Raw genomic sequence first — 8250 nt, 5'->3', positions numbered from 1 at the left:
ACACACATATGCAGCTAAACACACACATATAAAATAAAATGGAAAAGTAACTTTAAAAAGAGAAAATGCGTATTATACTTTGAATTTTAATTTTGCTTTGTCTAGACTCTGGAAAGACTGAGTGGGTAAGAACTCTAAGTTGCTCATGGACTTTACTGTGCCCTCATTGTCGCTACTCCTTAGCTACTGTGTTACTGCAGACTTGGTAAGGTCTTCTTGAAAAACCTTGTCCACCCCTGGCCCCAAAGCGTGAAGGAGGAAAGCCTGGGGAAGGGGTCCTTTCCTACCTTATTGTTCCACCAGAGCCTCCAGCAGCAGGTTAAAAATAAAAAGGAAAAAACAATACCCTTGAATCAAAGAATTGAGGGTGCACTTTTATTTCATGTGTATTATGACAACATATGGCAACTGACCCTTGACACCCCCTGACCCCTGAACTTGGATTTTAACCTTCACCCAGGACTTTTTGAATGAGGCAAAGGTGTAAACAGCTCTTGTCAAAATGGAAAGACATGCGTGTAGCTGGCAGAGCATCCAGTCATTCCAGAACAGATCATAGCAAAAGAAAAACCACCAGTCAATGCGACTGAGGTGTGTGTGGTGGGGGGGGGGGGGGGGTCAAATTCACAAATGGCAACAAAAAAAGATGGAGGAAGAAAGTCGTGACTGTGTGAAGGAATCTGTTGAAGAGGAAGGGAGTATGCAAGGTGAATGTAGGAAGAAGTGTTTTTTTCCCCACTCCCACTTCCTCCCCTCCTCCCATTCCCTCCACTCCTTCCATTCCCTCCACTAACCCCTCTCTCTCCACCCTCATCCCTCCTCAGTGAGGGTAAGGCACATTGCTTTGGGGAAGATACAAAGCCCTACCTAGACTGAGCAAGGTATCCATCCAAAGAGAATAGGTTCCCAAAAAGCCAGTACGAACAGTAGGGATAAATCCTGGTGCCACTGCCAGTGGCCCCTCAGCCTGCCCCAGCCGTGCAACTGTCAACTAGAATTAGAGGGACTAGTTTGGACCTATGTTTGCTTTTTTCCTTGTCCGGCTGGAGTTGGTGAGCTCCCATTAGCTCAGGTAAACTGTTTCCAGTGGGTGAACCCATCATGGTCCTGACCTCTTGGCTCATATTCTCACTCCTCCCACTCTTCAGCTGGACTTTGGGAGCTCAGTCCAGTGCTCCGATGCAGGTCTCTGCCTCCGTTTCCATCAGTTGCTGGATGAAGTTTTTTAAAGATTTATTTTTCATTCTGAGTATATGTGTGTATGTGGCACATGCACATGAGTGCAGGTGCCCAGAAGACAGCTCAGATCCCGTGGAGCTGGCACTCCAGACAGTTGTGAGCCATCCAATAGGGTTGCTGGGACCAAACTCACGTCCTCTAGGAGGGCTCTCTAAGCTCCTAACCACCACTGACTGAGTCACGCCCTGGCCAAGGGAAACCTGGAAAAACAGCATTTGGCTCTTCGCCACTGGGAAGGCTCCGGGAGGACTGAAGGGATTCCTGAGTTCTGGCTGTCACCACACAGGGAGCACCTCCACTCTCTCACAGCCAGTTCCCTGCTGCATACCAGACCCAGAGAGAGGCAGACAACAGTTTTCACCTGGGTCTCTGCCACAGGCTAACCAAACAGGAAGCCTGTCCTAATGTCTCCAGAATTCAAAATGTTTGTGGAAGGTGGAGTCTTGCCAGTGCTCAGTGAGTCAGCCACAGTTAGCTGGAGGGGAGAGCTGGGGTGACCACTTTGGACAATATGCTGTTTGGAAGCGGGGATTTCTTCTGCAAAATTTGAGCTTGGGAACATAGCGTGCTTCATATAAAGCAGAAAGTAAATAAATGATTTCAAGGCATTCCTCTCCCACATGACCAATTCGAAAACCAAAGCCATCAAACCCAAGCAAGCACCAAATGGATTCAATGAGCACTCATCTTCTCCAACCTTAAAAATATAATACACACGAAGCTATTTTAGAACCATTTTTTCCCCTCCTAAAAATGGAACTCACTGAAATAGAGACACACTGGCCACAATAATTTAGTTTTCATCAAGTGTGGGTTTTCAAATTTCACCAAAAAGGCTCCAGAAAGAACATTTTTTTTTTAAGTAGGAGCAAGGCAAGGCAGTTTGATGTACTGCTGGGAAGGATGGTCAATCCTTATCTGAGATAATTTTTAATAGCTTAGCATAAGTTAGTATACCAACTAAAGCTGTTCTGTGTTTTCCTTGTTTTGCAATGTTGGGGACTGAACCTGAGGGACATCTTCAACCCCCAGTACCTTGTTTTCAACTTGAGAACTGAATTCCCATTGTTTCTTGTTTGCTGCCCTGATGTTTATTTGTAGCTGATATTATTAATTGTATTATTATCTGATCAGTAGTCTCCTGATACCCATGTTTTTCTTCTTCCATAGTAACAAAACTCATCATTTTTAAAACTGACCTTCTAGCTGAACTAAAGATATTTCTCATTCTCCTTTACAGCTGAGTGGGGTGTGTGACTAATTCTGACCAATGCAAAGAGAAAATGGTACATGAAACTTCCCAGTAAACTGTTTAAAAAAGGGACAGACATGGGCGTGATGATGCACACCTTTAATCCAAGCACTCAGGAGGCAGGGGCAGGCAATTGGATCTCTGAGTTCAACGCCAGCCTGATCTACAGAGAGAATTCTAGAACAGCCAGGGCTACACATAAAAATATTGCCTCAAAACAAACAAACAAACAAATAAATAAATATTAAAAAATAAAATAAAAAGGACACACTCTTCTTTGTGCTCCCTCAGCCCCAATGGTTAGAATTCAGATGAGAAGAGTAACGGTTCTCATACTAAATCAGGGTCATGAGATCCTTAGAAATGGAGCAATGAGAAGGAAGGTGTCTCGGTCTCAAGCCTGTGTGGTCCTAGATTATTCAGCTCTGACAAACTCTAGCACTCCAGAACACGGCCCTTGATACTGCTGAAGCCACTTGTGGTGGTTTGAATGAGAAATGTCCTGCAAAGGCTTCCGTATCCAAATGCTTGGTGGTGATGTTTGAGACTGCTTAGGAGGTACAGCCTTATTGGAGGTACAGCCTTATTGGAGGTACAGCCTTATTGGAGGTACAGCCTTATTGGAGGTGCAGCCTTATTGGAGGTACAGCCTTATTGGAGGTACAGCGCTGGGGATTTGTATAGTCTCACCCCACTTTCCAGTTTGCTATCTTTGCTCCCTCCATGTGAGTTCTAGGCTTTCTGTTGCAGCCATCGTGCTTCCTCACCAGGATGGATTCTTGTCCCTCTGGTCGTCGTCTGGGTCATGGTGTTCTGTCACAGGCACAGAGACGTGACTGCTACAGTCCCTTTCTGTTCCTTCCTGCTTTTAGCTAACAGGAATCATGAGCTGACATGCTATGTTAGTGTATGCTACCGAGGAATAAAGAAGTCTCTGCTCTATCATGTCTATAACCCTAGACATGAAGATGGCACATAAGTTAAATGTCACAAAAGCAACTGTGTTGTGAACCTTACAGCCCTGTCTTCCATGTGCATTTTCCTTCCTCTCAGCAACTCCCCCCCTCTCTCTCATAATACAGCTGCTTAATTCTACATTAAAATCTTGTCTTAATAAACTCTTAACTTTGCTTCATAAAACAAGCAAACTTAAAGACGAAAGTGGAAAGGGCATGGTGCCCACAATCCTGCATCCTGCCTGTGTCCATCACTCAGTCACCTGAGGCTGGGGCATAAAGGAGACTTCTGTGAAGGATCATCTGAGCACCGGGCCTCCCACCCAAAAACCATCACACAGGTGCAGGCTAGACTCCATGTTTTCAAGGTCAAAAAGGACTAAAATTAGTTATTTTTTTTCCAAGGAAAAATATGACTTTACAAAGTCTCATGGAGCCAGGTTTGGTGGTGCACATCTTTAATCCCAGCGCTTAGGAGGCAGAGGCGGGCAGATCTCTGTGAATTCTAGCCAACCTGACCTACATAATTATTTGGAATCTCCAGTTTTGGGGGGATGATGGCGTTCCTGACCCCACCCTCAGCATATCAAGCAGCAGCTCCCTGGAGCTGCCTCATTCCAGACTCTGCCCCTGAGAAAGCCCACCATCGGTGGCTCCTCCCCCGGAGATGCCTGGGACCACGCTTACCGGGTATTTAGGACCCATCCCATAGATCTGCCACACATGCTCTGGAGTTCCGTCTCCTGCCTTTGGGAGAGCCACCCGAGAGTGCTCTGCTTTGCAATGTCCTGTTTATTAAATCTGGATTTATTAATTCAGTTTGATTTGGCTTCTTGCCTCGGTGGCAGAGGAACCCAGCAACTGGGGATCTAACAATAATGAGTTCCAGATCACCCAGAACAAGAACTACAGAGTGAGACCCATCTTTTAAAAAAGTCTTCAGTGATTCTTTTCTTAGGTTAAGAAAATCCTGTGGGTTTTCCATTCATGCGCACACACTCAAGACTAAGTTTGTGCATGTTAGTGAAAAGCTTCTTGTATTTCATTCTGATGTTAGAACAATTTTCATGAAAGACATGTTTATGGTGAGAGAGTAAAAGAAAAAAATGGAAAGTAAGGAAAGTAAGAAATCTGAAGCAGGAGAGGAAAATTGAGATGTAAAAGCCCAGACCTCCAGTGTAAACAATGTCAGAACAGTGCTATTCCTGGGGGGAGACTGGCCCAGACTAGAGTAAACAGGAAGCCAGTTCCATAGATAGGAACTCATTGATTGATCTGAGCTTCAACTAAAACTAAAAAATTGTGAAGAGCTTAAAAAACAGGAGCACATAGGAGGGGTAAACACAACACAAGGGCAACATCTCCTCCAGGATTGGGTCCAGGAATCCACTGGGAAGTTTTAATAATGGTGATCAGATTGGTTATCTACATTTTACAACCCATAATGTAATAAAAATATGACTGTCTACATTTTATAGCCCCTAATGTAGTAAAAATGTGGCAATAGTCATCAATAACTAGCCTCAACCATTACTTAAGCACAGATGCAATAGACGGGCTGAGCTAACAACATCTGAACTCGGGGATCAATCTTGACATCACAACAGAAGAGTCGTTCAGTCAGTGTAGACCTCCCGAGAGGACATAGCAGGAACTACATAGCACTGTGACCCAGGAAATAATCTTACAAAATATGAAACCGGAATCTGATCTAGCTTTAAGAATCTGCCTACTGGAAAACCCAGGGAGAGAAATGCATACTAGATGCTATCTTGAGGATTTAATGAGTCACTAAGAGGAGTCTCACATAAAGGAAACTTACCACAAGGACCTACTGGAGATTCCTTAACCAAATCTAAAAGCAAAAACCAGTTATAAATAGGTACCCATGAGACCCAAAGGGAAATTTCAACATTAAAATATTGGCGTTATGATCTTAGGTTAAGCCATAACTTTTAAAATATGATACCAAAAAACAACAAAAGGAAAATGAGCCAAGGGAGATGGCTCAGCTGGCAAACTGCTTGCTTGAGACATGAGCTGAATCACCAGAATCCCCATAAAGATAAAGGAGAGAAGCAGCTCCACAAGGTTGCCTTGGAGCCTTCACATTTGTGCTGTAACACACACACACACACACACACACACACACACACATGCACACACATGCACACACACACACACTAAGTTTTAAAATAATTTAAAGAAAGTATGAATTAGAGTTCATCAATATTTAAAACTCTGTGCATTAAAATGTTAACACACACCATGGAAGTGAAATAAATCCATAGAATAGGATAAAATATTCTCAAATCATATCCGACAGGGCTGTGAATCCAAAATGTATACAGAACTTTAAAATGTAATAGTAAAAATACAGTTCAATAAGAAGTATGCAATAAAAATGGACTTCAGAGTTCTTTTCAAAAATATGTATGTAAATGGACAATAAACACCAGAAAGATACATCTGCACGAATGCCACATGAGTAACCAACCACTTTCTGATTTAAGGCCCACTCTGCAGGAGTAAACTCATGCTTGGTATGGTAAGACCCTGAGACTAGGGAGCCCATAGGCCATAGAAGTATCTACTACTAATGTTTTGCTATTTGGACATGGCTCAACTGCCTTTGAAATGCAGAGATTAGCAGAGCTCTCAGTCCTCATCAGAGAAGCATCTTCATGCAATGGGCAGTGTTGCTATGGGGACTCACACTAGTTCAAGTGCAGAGAATGACTGACTATCTGTAAAGTGCTAGGTCATAAACAGCACTTTATATGTTCTATGTTCTATGTTATAGTCCCTATCGGAGTCCATGAGTGGGGTCTGTTTCACCTTGACCAAAGGCCAGAGAGTTCAAGCCTATTCTTTTATTTTTTAAGATTTATTTATTGTGTACACAGTGTTCTGTCTACATGTTTGCCTGCAGGCAGATCTCATTACAGATGGTTGTGAGCCACCATGTGGTTGCTGGGAATTGAACTCAGGTCCTCTGGAAGATCAACCAGTGGCTCTTAATCTCTGAGCCATCTCTCCAGCCCTCAAGTCTGTTCTTGCTTCAAGGTAATGACAGGAGATTTGACCAGGGTGTGGCTGCCTACAGGATTCTTGGCCGAAGGTATGGTCACTGCACGTCCTGCCTAAAAAACAGAGTACTTAACTCAGGATATAGTTACTTGATGTTTTGGGTATTAATAGGTAATTACTTTGTTCCTTATTTTGTATCATAGTAAAGAAGTCTTGGGCTGGAGAGATGGCTCAGCGGTTAAGAGCATTGCCTGCTCTTCCAAAGGTCCTGAGTTCAATTCCCAGCAACCACGTGGTGGCTCACAACCATCTGTAAAGAGGTCTGGCGCCCTCTTCTGGCCTTCAGGCATACAGACAGAATATTGTATACATAATAAATAAATAAATATTAAAAAAAAAAAGAAGTCTTGACTTCTTCCCCCCTTTTGGATTGAGGTATATAAAGTATATGACAGATTCAGTATTCACTGGGTTGCCCTCCCAACTCTATTCTGTGTCTTTGTCCGTGTGTGTGTGTGTGTGTGTGTGTGTGTGTGTGTGTGTGTCTGTGTGTCTGCTTTTTCTGCCTAACATTTATAATCCACATGCCACTACCCTGGAACGTACAAACCCACTGAGGTAGGACTACGACAAGTCCCTCCCCTCACTGTTCAGGAAATATCATGGGAGAAGGGGTAGAAAGATCTCAAGAGCTGGAAGTTGGAAAAGACTGAGGCAAACAGTGCCTTCTGGACAAGACAGGAGTGCTGCTCACAGCAGCTGTGGCTGCCTGCACACGACCTGAGCTCACATGCTCAGAACCCAGTAAGAGCCAGGTGTGGCACCATGGTGCCGGGGGCCCCAGCACTGAAGAGAGCAGAGAGCAGCAGTGAGCTAGCTGATCGGGGCTCTAGTTCAGTGTGACAATGAGTCTCCTAAGTTAAGGTGTGGAGCAACTGAGGAAGACATCAACTTCCTTTAGCCTCCACATGAACATGTACACAGGTGCACACACATGAACATGTGGGAACATATGCAGCAGTAGCAGCAGCAACAACAAGAATAACACACACACATACACACACACACACACACACACACACACACATCTCTTGGGGGATACTACTGTATTTGTAGTGGCATGAGGACAAGATCTAAGCCAAGTAGCAATAGGAGACAGTGCTTGGGAATCGGGACAGTATTGAGGAAACAAGACTGACCTTGAGTTCATACGTGTTGAGATTGGGTGTGAAATTGCTGAGGGTTTGTTAGGCTCTTCTCTTAACATTTATATGTGTTTATAACTTTCCATAGCTAACGGGTACAGTCAACAGACTGGTTGCTGTCAGGTCCCAGGTGAGTTGGACTGTGACAACAGGGGCAGAACCTGACAGACTAGCTAAAACCTTCTCTTCACAAACCTGACATCCCCACAGAGGAAAAGAACAAGGAAGATCTAAAAGAGGAATCTGTAATTTTTTAAAAAGTTGTTTTTAGAGGTGCACAGGGGAGCAGAAAATGATTTCTGCAGCCTTCTCTGCTCTTTATCTGAGCCGTGAACTCACCTGACAAGAGACAGATTAAGATGAGAAAACCCATACTGAAACATGCCCGTGTGCGTGAACTCACACCCACCATCCACCACCAAAGGTCAAGTCTGCCTTGGGGCTAGTGACTGGGGTTGTGCCTTCCACACATTTAGTAGGTGTGGAGCAACACCGACTGACCACAGCTGTGCCTGCCAATCGGGGGATTTTTTCTGTTCCACACTCAGTATATAATATATGCAGGCGT

Source organism: Microtus oregoni, unplaced genomic scaffold (genome assembly GCF_018167655.1).
Source record: "Microtus oregoni isolate MIOR12 unplaced genomic scaffold, Mior012 000031F_ref0000149, whole genome shotgun sequence".
In the NCBI taxonomy this organism is placed as follows: Eukaryota; Metazoa; Chordata; class Mammalia; order Rodentia; family Cricetidae; genus Microtus; species Microtus oregoni.
The sequence above is the reverse complement of the archived record's forward strand: the minus strand, read 5'-3'. Positions refer to the sequence as shown.